Below are 19,225 nucleotides of genomic sequence, written 5' to 3'. Positions count from 1 at the left end.
AGCCCAGAACTGGATCCAGTACTGCAGATACAGCCTCACTAGGGCAGCTTAGAGGAGAGAAGCTCCATTGACTTGCTGACCACACTGTGCACCCAGGATCCCTTGTGCTCCTGATTCTTGTCTCAGTACTGCTGCAAGAAGAGCTGTGGCAGAAGCTTTAATCACAGAAGAGGTGCTGAGGAAATGTGTGAGAGGAACACGAAGTGGAGCAGGAAGGAGGCTCTGGCCCTACAAGATGCTTTTGTGCTCATTGTTTTCACAGCAGCTTGGTGCTGTGCCTGGCTCTGGTCTCTATCAGGAACATGAGGCTTATCTCTTGATGTTGCAAGTTCCCTGCAGGGTTATGCACTGCTTCTGGGCAGGTCCTTGATGGGGTTGGCTCCAAGCTGCACAACGACTGTTAGTGTTGTGAGCTGTGTCCTGTCTGCCTCTTGTTTCCTTTCCTTGCTTCTCTCAGGAACTCCCTGTTCCAGCCCCCTCAGCTAAGCTCTGTCTGGGGAGCTATCTCCTCTTCAGGTCTTCTGTCTATGTATCCCTTAGGCCTGTCAAACTCCTCTGTACCAGTCTGTACCAGCTCTCTCAGGCCAAGGTGATAGTCACAGATTGCATCATGTTGGAAGGGACCCTCAAAGGTCATCTTATCCAACCCCTCTGCAGTCAGCAGGAGCATCCCCAACTGGAGCAGGCTGCTCAAGGCCACATCAAGTTTGACCTTGAATGTCTCCAGGGATGGGGCCTCCATCTCTGGGCAACCTCTTCCAGTGTCTCACCAGCCTCGTGGTGAAGAACTTCCTCCTAATGTCCAACCTACATCTCCCCTGCTCCAGTCTCAAACCATTGTACCTCATCCTATCTCCTCTCCTTCTAAGCAGTCCCTCCCCAGCCTTCCTGCAGGTCTCCTTTAGAGCTCAGTCTCAGCATCTAAGGTCTCCCCAGAGCCTCCTTCTCCAGGCTGAACAGATTTGAGCCTGCCTTTATAGGAGAGGTGTGCCAGCCCTCTGATCAGAGGGAGAGGAGATAGGATGAGGGACAATGGTTTGAGACTGGAGCAGGGGAGATGTAGGTTAGCCTACTCTGGACCTTCTCCCTTCTGTTGGTAAACTCTTAGCAGCTGATTTCCCCCCCAACTCAACAAGAAGAGAGAAGTCAGGAGTGGATCTGGTACATCAGGTTTGCTTCCTGTGGCAAGGGCTTCTTACCTCAACTCTGCATCTGTGGGACAGGATCTGGAGTTCCCCTACACCCTCTGTGGGCCATGCAAAGCTTTTAACTCCACCACTTGCCCTCTGCAGCCCCTTGTGCCTGCAGAGCTGCTTGTGGTGAGTCTCTAGGGGTGATTGAAAAAGGGTTTTGGTCACATCTGAGAAGTGTTGCATGACTTGGCCATGGTCTCAGTAGCTGCTATTTCTGGGCAAAAGACCAGCTTTTAATCACAGCTGGTTTATTGCAGGAAACCACAGGAGCTAAAGATCTGAGAACTCCTCTGCCAAAGGGCTGGTCCAGCACTGGTGGGTGTGAGCCTGTGCCCTTCCTGAGGAGCCAGCCAGCGCTGCTGCTGTGCCAGCTGGCCCTGAACACAGTGTTCTCCAGAGCGTCTACTGTGTGCAAAGATGGGGTTAGACCAGCCTGAACCCAGGGGAGGATGTGGCTGCCCCCTCCCTGGAGCTGCTCAAGGCCAGACTGGATAAGGCCTTGAGCAACCTAGTCTAGTGGAAGGTGTCCTTGCCCATTTCAGGGGGCTTGGGAAAGGTGAACTTTAAGGTTCCTTCCCACCCAAACCATTCTGTGAACCTGTGAAGGCTGGGCCAGCACTGAGGCTTCATGAGCAGTGCAGCCTCTGTTCCGGTGTCCCCAGCCCAGGGCACTTCAGGCAAGGAAAGTGTGGCTGTAGAACTGGAAGATTCCTAGGGCTCTCCTCCTGTGGGGTCCCTCTGAGCTGGGAAACCTCAGCTCCTTAGAGCTCCTGGGAAAGGTGAGCTGTTCCTAGTCTGTGCTATCAGCATGGGATCCCAGACTGGCTTGGGAGGGAAGGGACTGCTGGAGCTCATCCAGTCCAACCCCTCTGCAGCCAGCAGGGACATCTGCAACCAGAGCAGCTTGCTCAGAGCCCCAGACAGCCTGACCTGTGATGGAGCATCTCCCACCTCTCTGGGCAGCCTGGGACAGGCTCTCACCACCCTCAGGATCAAACCCTTCTCTCCAGTCTGAATCTCCCTCTTCTAGTTGGACCCATCACCCCTTGTCCTGTCACAGCAGGCCCTGCTCAAAGGTCTGGCCCCATCTTCTAGACTCACCTGCTTCAGGCAACACCTTCACACCAAGCTCAGAGTGAGAGGTGGATGGTCCCCTTGGAGCCCTTGGCTCATGCAGAACCTGGGGTGGCTGTTGTGTGCTCCTGGGCTCAGAGTCCTGTGTGCCTTGGACAGGGTTGCACCCACTGGGGAAGCTGAGGCAGTGCTTGAAGAGAAGGAGATCTGATGTTTTCAGGTGCAGGGTGCTGCAGCCCACACTGGGTGGCCTGGGAGGGAGGCTTTTGGAAGTGGGGCACCACTGGGAACAGCCTCCTGGCACACAGCACAGAGTGGCTACCACTGGGGGAGCTTAACTGGCCAAGCTCCTCCTGCAGGAGCAGGATGTGATTTTTCCACAGGGAAAACTGCTTTGGGAGGCCGTGGCTGAGCAGTGGTGACCATGGCTGCAAAGGTGGCCCCAGCTCTGCAGCTGGAAGGTGCTGCTGCTGCCATTTCATCTCCACATCCTGCCCCATGCATTGTTTCACCTTTTTCCTTCCTCTGCTCCCATTTGAGGTGGCTTCCTGCACCGTGGGGTGTGGAGGGCTGGGAGCATCCCCACTGTTTTCCTGCTGCCACTGAGAGCCTGCCCTGTGCAGCAGCCTTTGTGTCAGAGGGGCTCCTGGTGAGGCCCCTCCTTGAGCCTGCCTGCTTTGCCTGTCCCTGCAACTCCACAGCAGGGGAGAGGAGGACACAGAGACCCTGCAGCTCTGCCCAGGCTCAGCCATGGCATCCTTGCAGGTGGGTGCTTCCCCCCCAAACCCTTCCCTGGTGTCTTCTCCAGCACTGACCTTGCAGGTGGGTGCTTCCCCCCCAAACCCTTCCCTGGTGTCTTCCCCAGCACTGACCTTGCAGGTGGGTGCTTCCCCCCCAAACCCTTCCCTGGTGTCTTCCCCAGCAGTGACCTTGCAGGTGGGTGCTTCCCCCCCAAACCCTTCCCTGGTGTCTTCCCCAGCACTGACCTTGCAGGTGGGTGCTTCCCCCCCAAACCCTTCCCTGGTGTCTTCTCCAGCACTGACCTTGCAGGTGGGTGCTTCCCCCCCAAACCCTTCCCTGGTGTCTTCCCCAGCAGTGACCTTGCAGGTGGGTGCTTCCCCCCCAAACCCTTCCCTGCAGCACTGACCTTGCAGGTGGGTGCTTCCCCCCCAAACCCTTCCCTGGTGTCTTCCCCAGCAGTGACCTGTGTGTGTGATGGCTGTGGTACTGTGAGGTGTGCCAGGGGCATCATGTGCTCTTCTTAGGGGGCTGTGCCATGGTGGGTCAGGCTGAATGACTCTAGGTCTCTGCTCTGGGTGGTGGCATTGCTCTGCTCTGGCTGCCTGTGTCAACATCAGCACAGGCTGGGGGCTGATCTGTTGGAGAGCAGCTCTGGGGAAAGGGACCTGGCAGTGCTGCTGGACAACAGGATGGCCATGAAGCACTTTGCTGGCTTAAGAAGGCCAATGGCATCCTGGGAGGCATCAAGAAGAGTTTGGCCAGCAGGGAGAGTGAGGTTCTTCATCCCCTCTGCTCTGCCCTGCTGAGGCCACATCTGGAATCCTGGGTCCAGTCCTGGGCTTCCAGGTTCAAGAAGGGCAGGGACTTGCTGGAGAGGGTACAGCAAAGGGCTCCAAGGATGCTGAGGGGACTGAAACATCTCTGTGAGGAGGAAAGGCTGAGAATTGAGGCTCTTTAGTCTGGAGAAGAGCAGCCTGAGGGGGGATCTCATCAATACTGATCAGTCCTTCAAGGGTGGGTGTCAGGAGGCTGGGACCAGGCTTTTGGCAGTGACAGGGCAAGGGGTAAGAGGCACAAACTGGAACATCAGAAGTTCCATCTAAACATGGGGAGGGGGATGGAGCCCTGGAGCAGGCTGCCCAGAGAGGTGGTGGAGTCTCCATCCCTGGAGGGATTCCAAACCCACTTGGACGCCTTCCTGTGTGATCCTCTCTAGGTGACCCTGCCTTGGCAGGGGGTTTGGAGTGGATGATCCCCAGAGGTCCCCTCCAACATCTACCATTCTGTGATTCTCTGCCAGCTTGCAGGGGCTCAGCCCCACCACGAGGGAAGGAGCTGGGGGGGTGCTGGAGCTGCTGGCATTGCCTCCACGTGGGAGGTAAGGAGCTTACACCGGGGAGTAAGGAGCTAATTGAGCCCAAGCCCATTAAGTCTCTGTGTGGCCATGCTCTGATGCCATGAGGGGCTTATGCCAAGGCCTCACTCTGCTCCCTGCTGCTAATTAGTTACACAGAGGACAATCAGTGAGGTGAGCAGTGGAAAAATGAAGAGAGCACCTGCAGGGCACCAGTGGCCCTGGCCCATCACCCTGAAGCACACACTGGTGCTGTGCTGGGGAACGTGGCACTGCTGCTGCCCTGGGAGTCATTGCATGCAGAGGGTCAACAGCTCAATGTCCAGATGGAGACTGGTGGCAAGTGGTGTCCCTCAGGGGTCCTTACTGGGACCAGTGCTGTTGAATATCCTCATCAATGATACAGGGAGCAAGACTGAGGGCACCCTCAGTAAGTCTGCAGGTGATTGCGAGGTGAGTGGTGAGGGTGGTAAGACTGAAGGACAGGATCCAACCAGAGGGACCTGGGCAGGCTGGAAAAGCAGGCTGAGGTTCAATAAGGCCAAGTACAAGGCCCTGCACCTAGGTCAGGGCAATCCTTGGTATCAGTCCAGGCTGGGGGATGAGGAGATTGAAAGCAGCCCTGCAGAAAAGGACTTGGGGGTGCTGGTGGGTGAGAAGCAGGACATGAGCCAGCTATGGGCACTTGCAGGCCAGGAGGGCAATGGCAGCCTGGGCTGCATCAAAAGCAGCACAGCCAACAGCTAAGAGGTGATTCTGCCACTTAGCTCTGCTGAGACCTCACCTGCAGTGCTGTGTCCAGCTCTGGAGGCCCTGACACAAGAGGGACATGGACCTGCTGGAGTGGGTCCAGAGGAGCCACAAAGATGATCAGAGGGCTGGAACACCTCTGCTGTGAGGACATGCTGAGGGAGTTGGGGCTGCTCAGCCTGGAGAAAAGAAGGCTCCAGGGAGCCCTTAGAGCACCCAGCACAACCCTGCAGAGCCACCCATCCTTCACAAGAGGGAGAGGAGCACCCAGGCCTGTGCAGAGCTTGGGGCTCAGACGCTGCTGTCACCTTTAATTTGCACCCAGGGCTTGCCAAGGGCAGGACCAAAGGCTGCTGCCTAATGAGTTGATTCTTCAGAGCAGCCTTCCAGGAGCAGCTCAGTCATCCCAAGAAAGGCTTCTTGCTCCTGGGGCTGCAGAGGGATGGCCAGCTAATGGAGCTGGGCAAACCAACCTGGTGTGCACCCTCCCTCCTGCTGTCTCCCAGAGATCAAAGCCTGGGTGACAGCACCTGGTGTCACGAGCTGAAAGTGGTGGCTGAGACCAGCTCTCCTTCCCCTCAGGTGCTTCCTCTCAGCCATAAGGGCCAGCTCTGCTACACACAAGCACAGAGTGCTTGGGGCTGGAAGGGACCCCTCAGAGGTCATCTGCACTCAGCAGGGACATCTCCAACCAGAGCAGGTTGTTCAGGGCTTCTTCAAGTTTGACCTTGAATGTCTCCAGGGCTGGGACCTCCATCATACCTCTGGGCAACCTGTTTCAGTGTTTCACCACCCTCATTGTGAAGAACTTCTTCCTAATGTCCAACCTAAATCTCCCCTGCTCCAGTTTCAAACCATTGTTCCTTGTCCTATTCTCACAGTCCCTTCTCAACAGTCCCTCCCTGGCCTGCCTGTAGATGCCCTTCAGATACTGAAATACAGCTCTAAGGTCTCCCCAGAGCCTTCTCTTCTGCAGGCTGAACAGCCCCAACTCTCCCAGCCTGTCCCCATAAGAGAGGTGCTCCAGCCCTTTGATTATCTTTGTATCTCCCCTGGACCCTCTCCAGCACATCCTCCTTGTTTTGGGGTCCACATCCTCCTTGTTTTGGGGTCCCCATAGCTGGACACAGCACTGGAGGTGAGGTCTCACCAGAGCAGAGGGACAGAATCACCTCTCTCATCTGCTGGCCACACTGCTGCTGAAGCAGCCCAGGCTGCCATTTGCCTTCTGGGCTGCAAGTGCCCATTGCTGGGACCTCAGGAGATCATTGAGTCCAACCCCTGCTGCCAAGGTAGGTTCACCTGCAGAAGGTCACACAGGAACACATCCAGATGGGCCTTGAAAGCCTCTGGAGAAGGAGACTCCACAACCTGAGTCCTGCAAAAGCACAGGGCAGGTCCCTGGGGCTCTTGGCTGCCCAGCAGTGCTGCTCCCCTGGCTGTTGATACCTGAGGGACACCAGGACAGAAGAGGGGAGCTGCATGGTGAGGACTGAGCTGTGCTGGTTTCCAAGAGACTTCCACTTTTCCCTGGTGTGTGTGATCCCTGGGAGTGAGGAGTGCCAGGGCCACTGCTGGCAGCCCTCACCTGTCCTGGCATCCTGGTCCTGCCCCAGCCCAGTCCTGGTATCTCCACCACACCCAAACCGGTGTGGCAGGGATGCTGGTCAGGAGCCCTGACCCACGTGAACCTCCAAACCTCGGCTTGAACCTGGCTGCAGGTGAGGGTGAGATCCTCCTCCCCAGGTGGGATAATTACCTGCTGGGGCTTCCTTACCTCTTGGTCCATCACTCTCAGCAATTAGTCCTTGGGAGTGGCTGGGGAGTTTCTCCTCTTGCTTCTTTCTCACAGGAGTTTCTCATCAGAAGCTCTGCCCCATAATTTGCTCTGATGGCTCTCTTTGTCCCAGCTGAACCTGCACAGCAGCTGTAACCTCACTGCTCACACCTCAAGAGGAGTCAAATGCTGGTCCTGCTCTAAAGATACTACCTGGGTTGGAAGCCCTCTGCTTGTGAGGCCATGCTGAGAGAGTTGGGGTTGTTCAGCCTGGGGAAAAGAAGGGTCCAGGGAGACCTCCTGGTGCCCTTTCAGCGCTTAAATGGGGCTGCAGGAGCTGGGGAAGGACTCTTGGCAAAGGCATGCAGCTGTGGTCTGCAGGCAGGGAGAGCTGCCAGTGGTGGGCTTGGGCCCCTTCTCACCTCTGCTCACCATTCTCAGCTCCCTGTGTCCCTCTGTGATGTCAGTGGGCAGTGGTGGAGGCTGTGAGGGGAGATGGCAGCAGGTGAAGCTGGGGTGGGAGGTGTTTGACAGAGGTGACAGAATGAGGAGGAAACGGCCTCAAGTTGCACCAGGGGAGGTTCAGGTTGGAGACTTGGAACAATTTCTTCCCTGCAAGAGTGGCCAGGCACTGGGACAGGCTGCCAAGGGAGGTGGTGGAGTCACCATCCCTGGAGGTGTTCAAGAAGCCTGTGGCCATGGCACCTGGGGACGTGGTCTAATGGCCATGGGGGTGTTGGGCTGGCTGGATGATCTTGGAGGTCTTTTCCAAGCCAAACAATTCTATTATTCTATGAAGTTTGGGTGATCAGCCTTCAAAGTCTCTCCTCTGGAAGCCTTCCTGTGCCACCTTACCATCTCCCTTCCCCTCGCAGCTGGAGCTGGTCAGGGACACAGGGTCCGTGGTGCCACTGGGTGCTATGGTTGTGCCCCGAGGGGTGTCTGGTATGTTCCTGCTGACCCTGGGTGGAAACAGAGGAGGACATCACACCCCTTGGCATGTTTCTACTTTTAACATGTTGCAGATCATGTCTGTAACCTGCTCTAAGTTTAGGCTGCTCTGAATTCCCAGCAGGAGGAATGAGTGCAGGTGTAAAATTAGATGCTTTATTTATGGGCTGGCGGTTACCAGTGCTCCCCAGATCCCTGCCTGGGGCTCTTTCTGCTCCACACCAGTCACCCACCACCCACCTCCCAGGCCAGGGTCAGCCACCATCTTCTTATCCAGGAGGGGGTTTATAGGGAAAGGACACCCTTCGTGCTGTGTGGGGACTGATCCATGCTAGAACAAAAGAATAGCCTGGAATTAGAGCTTGGACTTGGTGATCTCTGAGGTCCAGAGAAGGGCAACAAAGTTGGTGAGGGGTTTGGAGCACAGCCCTATGAGGAGAGGCTGAGGGAGCTGGGGTTGCTTAGCCTGGAGAAGAGAAGGCTCAGGAGAGACCTTCTTGCTCTCTACAACTCCCTGAAGGGAGGTTGTAGCCAGGTGGGGGTTGGTCTCTTCTCCCAGGCAAGCAGCACCAGAACAAGAGGACACAGTCTCAAGCTGTGCCAGGGGAGGATCAGACTGGATGTTAGGAAGAAATTCTACACAGAGAGAGAGATTGGTCATTGGAATGTGCTGCCCAGGGAGGTGGTGGAGTCACCATCATTGGAGGTGTTTAGGAGGAGAGTTGATGGGGTGATGATCTTGAAGGTCTCTTCCATCCTGGTTCAGTTCTCTTCTGTTCTGTTCTATGAATCATTAAGGTTGGGGAAAGACCCTGAAGATCATCAAGTCCAACTTTCTACCCATAACCACTGGACCATGTCCCCAAGGGCCACATCTACCTGCTTTGTGAACACCTCCATGGGTGGTGACTCCACCACCTCCCTGGGCAGCCTGTTCCAATGCCTGACCACTCCTGCAGGAAAGAAATTGTTCCTTGTGTTCCACTTAAACTTCCCATGGAGCAGCTTGAGGCCATTGCCTCTTTTCCTGGTCATTAGTTACTTGGGAGAAGAGGCCAACACCAGCCTCACCCCAACCTCCTTTCAGGGGGTTGTAGAGTCAGGAGGTCTCCCCTCAGCCTCCTTTTCTCCAGGCTGAACAACCCCAGGTCCCTCAGCTGCTCCTCACCAGCCCTGTTCTCCAGACCCTCCACCAGCTTTGTTCCCCTTCTCTGGACCTGCTCCAACTCCTCAGTGTCCTCCTTGAAGTGAGGAGCCCAAGACTGGCCACAGAAAAATGCAGAAGCCTTGGAGAGATTTGTGCAAGGTCCTGCCCCTGGGTCAGGGCAACCCCTGGTATCAACAGAGGCTGGGGGTGAAGGGATGGGGAGCAGCCCTGGGGAGAAGGACTGAGGGGTGCAAAGCTGGAGATGAGCTGGCACTGAGCAGTCCTAGCCCAGCCCCAGCTGTGTCCTGGGCTGATCCCTGGCAGCAGGGGGAGGGAGGGAGGGGATTCTGCCCCTCTGCTGCACTCAGCTGAGACCTCACCCTGCAGTGCTGGGGCCAGCTCTGGAGCCCTCAGCACAGCACAGACAGGGACCTGTTGGGGGGGCTGGAAGCCCTCTGCTGTGAGGCCAAGCTGAGAGAGTTGGGGTTGCTCAGCCTGGAGAAGAGAAAGCTCCAGGGAGACCTTATGGCCATATTTCAGTCACTGAAGGGGACCTACAAGAAGGTTGGGGAGGGACTGTTCAGAAGGGGCAGACAGGACAAGGAGCAGTGGTTTGAAAATGGAGCAGGGTGGATTTAGGTTGGGCATGAGGAGGAAGCTCTTCACAGTGAGGGTGGTGAGACACTGCCACAGGCTGCCCAGAGACGTGATTGAGGCCCCTTCCCTGGAAGACATTCGAGGTCAAACTTGGTGGGGGTCTGAGCAGCCTGATCTAGCTGGGGATGTCCCTGCTGAGTGCAGGGAGGTTTGACAAGATGACCTCTGAGGGTCCCTTCCCTTGATGCATTCTGTGATTCTCTTGGCTGTGGAGGCAGTGTCTGGCCCCTGCTTGGAGTGTGTGCCCTGGCACACGAGACAGCCCATGAAAGGGGCAGAGGAAAGCACTCCTCTGGGAGCAGGTCCCAGGCTGCTGGGAGGCTTTGACCCCTGGGGTATTTTTTCCCCTCTCTCTTGAATGACAAGACTCTGAGACAATCCACCCATGAATAGCTGGCAGGGAGCAGCAGGCTCAGCTTACAGGGCTGCAGACCCCCAGGGCAGGTATTTCAGGCAGCTTCTGCCTGGTGGCTTTGTCCAGCACTCTGAGGGGAGGCACAGGACCTAGGACATGTCTGCCACCTTCTTCTACACGTGGACATGGTGATGAGGGATGTGGCTTAGTGGCAGTGGCTTAGCAGTAGTGCTGGGATGGATCATGAGCTCTTGGCAAGGGGTTGGACTTTATGATCTCAAAGGTCTCTTCTAACCTAAGCAGTTCCATGATTCTTCCAGGATGGATCCAAGGGCCTCTGCCCTAGACCAGCTCTTGGGCTGGTGCAAGGATTGCAGCCAAAGCTCCTCTCCAGAACCTAGTCCCTGTCCACTAGTCCCACTTGCCATTGGCCAGCATCCCAGAGGAGCAGCAAGAGCAGGAGGAAGGTTCACTTTTCAGGAGTGAGAGGAACTGGGCAGCACTGGTGTGAGCTGAGAGCCCTGTGCCAGCCTCACAGGTCACACCAAGCGCTCCTCCCTCTGTCACCCTGGGGTCTGAGCATCCCCCAGCCACCTCCCTCTCCTTCTGAGCTCCTCAGCTCCCCCTTTACATCTGTCACACGGAGGGTGGTGAAACACTGGGACAGGTTGCCCAGGGAGGCTGTGGATGCCTCCTCCCTGGAGGTATTCAAGGCCAAGCTGGATGAGACCCTGAGCAACCTGGGCTGGTGGGAGGTGTCCCTGCCCATGGCAGGGGGTTGGAACTGGATGATCTTTAAGGTCCTTTCCAACCCAACCCATTCTAGGATTCTGTGGATCTATGAATCCTTCTCTGCTCCTCCTGTGAGCCTGGGGCTGCCCTTGCTTTGGCTGCTGCAGCAGGCAGGCTCTCCAACCCTGCTGAGCAGAGCAGCTGGAGAGCACACCTAGCAGGGGAGAGCTAATGAAGCTATTCTGTGAAGCTTGGAGAGCTCTGTGGTGCTCCTCTGGCTGCTTTTTAGGATTCTGGTGGGAGACACTGTGATTGCTATTATTATTCTACCCCAAATCCATGCCTGGATGGTTGCTAACCTGGGACCTTACTTGCTTTGCTCCTCCTCAAGCTAAAAATGGCTCAAGGGTCTCTCCTGTGCTGACAGGAGCTCCCAGGAGGAGACAACATATGAGAGAGCTACTGAAGGTCAAGTGGCTCTGGTTTCACTGCTGATGCATTTGGGCTTAAGCAAGGCTCCAGGCTGTTGATGATCCAAGCCTAGACATTAGACACACGAGGTACAAGGAGCTTGGGAAGAGCTTTCCCTTTGTGGCTGACTCCACCACCACAGCTTTGGAAGCTGCAGTGGTGTCGCCTAGGAGCTCTGGTTTCCAGTGTAACCAGGCAGCCAAAACGATCCAGCCAGGGTGGAGAAAGACCTGCTAATGACCAACAGCTATTAAGATGTTTTCCTCTGAACCAGGCAACCCAGCAGGTTGCCCAGGATCACAATGTCCAGGGAGGTTTGGAACCAGCCCACAGAAGGAGACTCCACAACCTCTCTGGGCAGCCTGCTCCAGGGCTCCAGCACCCTCACAGCACACATGTTTTGATTCATCTTCAGATGGAACCTCCTGGGTTCCAGTGTGTGCCTGGTGCTCCTTCTCCTGTCCCTGGGCACCACCCACAAGAGCCTGGCTCTATCCTCTTGCCCCCCACCAGCCTTTAGCTCTTGCTGAGCATGGATCAGATCCCCTCTGGGGCTGCTCTTCTCCAGGCTCAACAGCCCCAGGGCTCTCAGCCTTTCCTCCTCACAGAGATGCTTCCTCAGCACCTTTGTAGCCTCTGCTGGACTCTCTCCAGGAGCTCCTTGTCTCTTGAACTGGGGAGCCCAGAGCTGGACCCAGGACTCTAGCTGTGGCCTCACTGGGGCAGCTTCGAGGAGGAGGAGAACCTCCCCTGATCTTCTGGCCACACTCCTCTTCATGTACCCTTCACTGGAACTGGAATGCCCTGCAGCCAAGACAATTCAACCGGGAAATGTGTGTGGGGTCACCCTGGGGAGCTGTTCTGTCCCAGGCTCCATCCCCAGCCTGAGCTTCCCCCCTTGCTGCCAGGACAGATTCCCTTCCTCTGGGGCGTTATCTTCTCTCGGGGTGTGTTCAAGCTCTGAGAACACCCAGGACAGGCTGTTCTGCTGGCTCTCAGCAGCAGGCAGCAGCCCTGGTTTCAACACCCACTTCTGAGCTGATACACAGCTTTGGAAAGTCCTAGCCCACCTGTTCCCCTCCTCTCGGACCCGGACAGGCAGTGCTTGTGGGCTGGGGGGGCCGGGCGCTGAGCTTGGTGCGCTCCCCGTGGCCACCAGGCACTGCTCTGAAACAGCTGCTGGTGACAAGTGAGAGCAGCCAAGCTGGCAGCAGAGCTTCTGTCAGCCTTAGCTCCGGGAGCTTGGCACAGGGTTTGTTTTTCCCCGAGCCTGGCGTCGCGCCACGGCGGGCTCAGGAGCAGACAGGCTGTAAACATGGCCTGCGTGGAGCCTCCCATCTCAACACGCTTCAACCTCCTCCCTTTCTGGGAGCTCAGGGCAAAATGGGGGTGAAAGGAGCCCAGCAGCAGCTGGGAGTGGTGGGCTGAGGGCTATTGAAGGCTTCCCGCTGCTGTCTCCTTCTCGTCCCCGGCGTGGCGGCAGCAGGACATGCAGAGCGGTCTGTGCACGCCTGGGTGGGGAGAAGGGGCTGCAGGGGAAGGGGGGAGTCAGGCCCCCCACTCCAAGAAGGACACTGTGGGGCTGGAGCAGGTCCAGGGAAAGGAAAGGAAGCTGGAGAGGGGCTGGAGAACAGGACCTGGGGGTGTTGAGCCTGGAGAAAAGGAGGCTGAGGTGAGAGCTCCTGGCTCTCTACAGCTCCCTGAAAGGAGGCTGGAGCCAGGTGGGGGTTGGTCTCTTCTCCCTAGTAACAAGTGATGGAGTAAGAGGAAATGGCCTCGAGTTGCCCCAGGGCAGGTTCAGGTTGGACATGAGGAACAATTTCTTGCCTTTGAAGGTCCGGCCCAGGCTGCCCAGGGCAGTGGTGGAGTCCCCATTCCTCAAGGGGTTTCAGAGCCTTGGAGATATGATGCTGAGGGCCACGGTTTGGTGGTGACCTGGCAGTGCTGGGCTAATGGTTGGACTCCATGAGCTCTTTCAACCAAACTGGAAAGGATTCTGCCATTCAGGCTGAGGCAGAGCAGGCAGTGACTCCTCTGGTTCTGAGTGGCCACCGCTGCAAGTTGCTTGGTGTAGGCACAAACCCCAGCTCAGAAAGGCACTGGGCAGGGAAGTGGTCCTCTGGCAGGTGCTGTGAGCCACCCCTGGAAAGTTTCCTCACGTCCTTGCAGTGAGGACTGTGACTCCTCATGGGCTGAAGAGCAAAGGGAGATAAATGACTTCCTCCTCCATGTGCGTGCCTGGCGTGGAGCTTAATTTCTGGGGATGATTAAAGCAGCAGGGGATGCAGGAAGTGGTTGGGAATCCAATGACCCAGGTGGAAATAGAAAGTGAGGAGCAGGTTTGCCTTTCATGTCAGGCTGTGGTGGTTATGGCCTGTTACAAAGTGATTGATAAGTACAGGGCCTGGGGGAGCCTGACACGTTCAGGCTGATCTGCTTTCTCCCTTAGGGAAGAGCTGAGTACCAAACCCTGTGGAGACTCGTGCTGGAGACAGGTGTAACAGTACCACAGTGTGGTAGGGGTGGGAAGGGACCTCTGGAGATCATCCACTCCAACCCCCCTGCCAAGGCAGGGTTGGCTAGAGAAGGTCACACAGGAGCACATCCAGGTGGGTATGGAGTGTGTCTGGGGATGGAGACTCCACCACCCCTCTGGGCAGCCTGCTACAGTGCTCCATCATCCTTAGATTAAAGGAGTTCCTCCTCATGTTTGCATGGGGTGATTTGTCCAGGGGGTGCTCCCCAGCCAGCTCTGCAGTGTGGCTGCAGGGCAGATGTCACTGGGTGTAAGTGGAGGGCCTAGTGTCCTGCTCTCTGACCCCCAAAACAGGAGAGACAAGGACTTCCTGGAGAGGGTCCAGGGGAGGCCACAAAGATGATCAGAGGGCTGGAGCACCTCTCTGATGGGGACAGGCTGGGAGAGTTGGGGCTGTTCAGCCTGGAGAAGAGAAGGCTCTGGGGAGACCTTAGAGCTGCATTTCAACATCTGAAGACCTACAAGAAGGCTGGGGAGGGACTGTTCAGAAGAGCCTGTGGGGATAGGACGAGGAGCAGTGGTTTGAAACTGGAGCAGGGGAGATGTAGGTTGGACATTAGGAGGAAGTTCTTCACAAATGAAGGTGGTGAGATACTGGGCCAGGTTGCCCAGAGATGTGGTGGAGATCCCATCCCTGGAGACACTCAAGGTCAGACTCAGTGTGGCTCTGGGCAGCCTGCTCCAGTTGGAGATGTCCCTGCTGAGTGCAGGGCAGTTGGACAAGATGACCTTTGAGGGTCCCTTCCAACCTGATGCCATCTGTGAATCTGTGCCACCACTCCAGCTTGGTTGCCTCTGCTGGAAGGTGGTGTCTCCTTCCTTTGGGCAGTGTGTGACCACCTGGCTTCCTGCTGGTTTGTGAGGCAGACACTTCTTGACCCCCGACTGGGGGTGAGAGGATCGCACGCGTGGAGCTGCTTCTAACGGAGCAGAACCACAGAGCTTGGCAGTGTACCTCTGGAAAACCTCCACCACAGCTTGGCTGGTTCCTCCTCCTGCCCCACTGCAGAGCTTGGCAGCAGTCCCTTGCTCTCCACTGCTGGATGTGCAGGCCAGCCCTGCTTCTGTTTCAGAGGATCTTGCCAGAGATTAATTAGATCCCAGGCCCGTTAAGAGGACCAGCCAGCAAATTTTGTGTGCCATTCACTCAGGGCTTGTCACACAAACACTGTGGGAAGAAGGAGTCCCTTTGTGGGGCTGCTGCAAGCAAAGGCTGTCACAGAGATGGAACACCTGAGCAGATAAGGGAACGTGGTGGCTTCTGAGCTGCAGAGGCTGCTTGCTTAGCTCAGAATTTGGCCAGGTTGGATGGGGCCTCCAGCAACCAGCTCCAGTGGGAGGTGTCCCCAGGGCAGGGGGTTTGGAACTAGATGATCTTTAAGGCTCCTTCCAACCCCAATCATTCCATGATTCTATGATTTTAGCTGTGGTTGATGACACAGCACTGAGTGTCTACAGGCGTGGGTAGCCTGGCTGTGCTGGGGCAGAGGCTGTGCTGGGCTACCTGCAGCTGCTGGGAGTGGGGACAGTGGTGCTGATGCATCAGGGTCTGAAGTTCAACAAGGCCAAGGGCAAGGTCCTGGCCCAGGGTTGAGGCAACCCCACCATCATCACAGGCTGGGCTGAAGGACAGGAGCCATCCAGAGGGACCTTGGACAGGCTGCAGAAGTGGGGCTGAGACAACCTCATGGGGGTCAACAAGGTCAAGTACAACAAGGGCATGGTCCTCCCCTGGGCCAGGGAAACCCCCAGTGTCAGTATTGGGTGGGGATGAAGGACTGGAGAGCAGCCCCATTGGAGAAGGACTTGGGGGTGCAAAGTTGGAGATGAGCTGGCACCAAGCACTCCCAGCCCTGCCCCAGCCATGTCCTGGGCTGATCCCCAGCAGTGTGGGCAGCAGGGGGAGGGAGGGGATTCTGCCCCTCTGCTCTGTCTGCTGAGCCCCCACCTGCAGTGCTGGAGCCAGCTCTGGATTGCACAGCACAGACATGGACCTGTTGGAGCAGGGCCAGAGGAGGCCACAGCAATGCTGTGAGGCCAGGCTGAGAGAGTTGGGGTTGTTCAGCCTGGAGAAGAGAAGGCTCCAGGGAGACCTTCTGGTGGCCTTCCTGTATCTGAAGAAGGCTTCAGGAGAGCCAGAGAGGGATGTTGTACAAAGGCATGGAGTGACAGGATGAGGACTTCAAACTGGAAGAAGCTTGATTTAAAGGAGACATTAGGAGGAAATTCCTCCCCAGGAGGGTGGTGAGGCACTGGAGCAGGTTGCCCAGAGAAGATGTGGAAGCTCCAAGCCTCACAGCATTCAAGGCTAGGTTGGATGAAGCCTTGAGCAACCTGGTCTGGTAGGAAATGACCCTGCCCATGGCAGGGGGTTAGAACTAGGTGATCTTTCAGGTCTCTTCCCACCCAAACCAGTCTGGAATTGTGTAATCTAGTGGGCACCCACCAAACCCTGTGTCAGCACACAAGGAGACAGAGTCAGTGTCAGTGTTGCAGAGAAACCTGTGGTTTGAAGGATGTAGTCCCAGAGAAGGAAGCAATGTGGAGTTGGGGGGAACAGATCTCCAGCTAGAGCTGCAGAGTGCCATTTGGTCCCTCTGCCAGCAGCGAGGTGACCTTATCTAACCCCCCTCAGGTTGTGCTCTGCTGGTTGTGCCCACGCAGAGCAAATAGAGGCCACGGCAGACTGGCTGCTGCTGGCTCATCTCACTGCCAGGAGAGCTGGAAGGCTTGGCCAGGTGAGTGGGGAGCGAGGAGACAGAAGCCAAGAAGCAGTAACTGAGTGATGGTGAGAGCATGCTGCAGGACAAATGAGGATACATCCAGCTCGTGGGCAGAGAGATGGATGTGGAGAGGTGGTGGAAGCGTGGCGGAGTGGGAACCACCTGCCAGGAACCACAGCAGCAGCAGCAGCTTGAGTTAATTTGGAGAGCAAAGTTGAGAAATCCAGAGGAAACAAACCAACCAACCAACCCCTGCAGAGGATGTGTCCAGAATTAGAGAATAGCTCTGGCAGTGGGGCCAGGGGAAGGGCTGGAGCACGGATATGTGTCCAGGAATGGCTTGAGTGGTGAGAGCAGAGGACTGTGGTGCTGAGGGGGGTGTGTGAGACGAGCTCCTGAAGCTGCAGGGCCTGGAGGCCAGTCACAAGTAGAAGTCAGTCCTTACTAATTCAACCTGAAAAGTCTTGTTCCTGTGCTGACACGTGCAGCAGCAGGCCTGAAAGATGTTCAGATAGGGAGCACTGGGCTTCCACAGGAGGAAAGGAGAAGGCTCCGACCTGGCTGATTGCTTCACCCTGTGCAGAGCTGGACAGGGGGAAACTCTGTGTCTGGGACCAGCTTCACCCACCAGCGGTAAGAAGCTGGTTGTGATCACAAGGCAGATGTTCATAGGTGCATAGAATCATAGAAGGGGTTGGGTTGGAAGGGACCTTAAATATAACCCAGTTCCAACCTCCTGCCGTGGGCAGGGACACCTCCCACTACCCCAGCTTGCTCAAGGCCTCATCCAACCTGGCCTTGAACACCTCCCCAGGGAGGGGGCATCCACAGCCTCCCTGGGCAACCTGTTCCAGTGTTTCACCACCCTCACTGGAAAGAATTTCTTCCTCATCTCCAGTCTGAGTCTCCCCTCACGTTGTCCCCTTTGTGGAGGCTGCTGAGCTCTGGAAGAGCCAAGACCCAGCTGGTTGGTGTCCACATGTGTGTGTGTGTGTGTGTGAGGCAGGGAATGCTCTGGAGCTGTTTTTGAGCACTGGGAGCTGCACTGAGCCCTCAAGTTGTTAACATTCTGCTTCCCATCTTAGTGGCTCAGAAGGAACTTCCTTCCAGCAGCAGAACTGGTGGATGGAGGAGAAACCTCCTGCTGCTAGCTTGGTCCTGAAAGCCACTGAATGTTTTGCAAAGCTGAAACTTTTGGTGATAAACCCTTTATTTTTGAAGGCAAATTATGGTTCTGATTTGAAGAACTCAAAGCAGTCCATCTGCCCCAGGTTAGGCTGCTGCTGGGGCTTGAGTCCCGAGGGGACATGAAGGCTGCTGGTGCATGTCTGCGCAGATCCTTGCCTTACACAAACACCCTTTGGAGGTGCCATGGTTTGGGTGAGCTCTAGGAATTTGCCTTTTCCAGTTCTGTACCTGCAGCTGGAAGAAATCACAGGTGGAAAATAACTGGGGGATCCTGATCTGACCAGCTTCCAGCTCCTGCTGTTGCTTTACCCACCTCGTCACCTCGAGTGGTGCCAGGCAGGCTCGGGTTACCTGTACCAGCTGTGGCAGGGTGGCAATGCCAGGCTGAAGTGCTGGGAACAAGGGTTCAAAGGGGATTTGCTGGCCTTTGAGAGCTGGAGTGGTGCTGGCTGGCTGAATGACAAGAGGTGTCGGCTTCTGCTCTGAGGAGATGCTGCTCTTGGAGCTTGGAAACGTGGGGGCATCAACATGGGGGGGGGAATGGAGGTGCCTGCTGAGAGAGGTTGCCTGAAAGCCTGGCTCCTTCAGGAGGAGAACCTCAAAACTCTTCAATGGCACTCAGAGCATGAAGAAGGTTTCTCTGAAGAGTTTAATCTGGACTTAATCCCTTTTAGATGAGGTTAGGCTGAGGGTTAGGCTCCTCTGGGGGAGGATTTCATTTTCAGAGCATGCTGGTGCTTCCCAGCCACCCTGAGGGGTACCAGTTGGCAGTGTTTGAAGACACCAAGTACCCTTCCCTCTAAGCAGGCCACCTACAGGGAAACTTCAGTGTTTTGAGTACATGGTTGGCCTGAACTGATGGAAAAGCAGTGACATTTACCTCCAGCTCTGCTTATCTTGCAGATTTGTTTATTCAATAGCTCCAATCCGAGGTTTTAAACACAATACATGGGTTGTAATGGAACAGCCCCAGAACTCCTCCTGACCTTGGAGGTGTCACTGCTGTGCCACCATCTGTGACAGGGCTGTGAGTAAGGGGATGAAAAGGAGATGCTAAAGAGGCATTGGGCTGAACAAAGCTGTGACCAAACCAAACAAACTGCCACCCTCAGACATTCCTTAGGCAGAAGCTGGGAGTTAATGACATTGTTTGAAACGCTGCCTCTACTCAGCTCCTAAGATCTCCTCTGACTAAAGGTCTCCTTTATGAAGGGGGGAGGATGTTTGCAAGGACAGCAATCTGTTTGCATTTTTTGCTCCTGGCAAGTGTGCACCAGGCTCCCCATGCTCTCTCCCTCCTGCCACCAGACCTGGGACCTCTGTCCCTTGTCCCCAACCTGGGGAACCAAGAGGGAGACAACTATAGCAAGAATCACACACTGGTTTGTGTGAGAAGGAACCCCCAAAGGTCATCTAGTCCAATCCCCCTGCAGTCAGCAAGGGCATCTGCAACTAGAGCAGGTTGCTCAGAGCCCCAAACAACCTGACCTGCAATGGTGGCAGGGATGGGGCAGCTCACACCTCTCTGGGTAGCCTGGGGAGGCTCTCACCACCCTCTGTGCCAAACGTTTCTTCC

This window comes from Dryobates pubescens, chromosome 17, assembly GCF_014839835.1.
Source record: "Dryobates pubescens isolate bDryPub1 chromosome 17, bDryPub1.pri, whole genome shotgun sequence".
In the NCBI taxonomy this organism is placed as follows: Eukaryota; Metazoa; Chordata; class Aves; order Piciformes; family Picidae; genus Dryobates; species Dryobates pubescens.
This window is presented reverse-complemented; position numbering follows the sequence as displayed.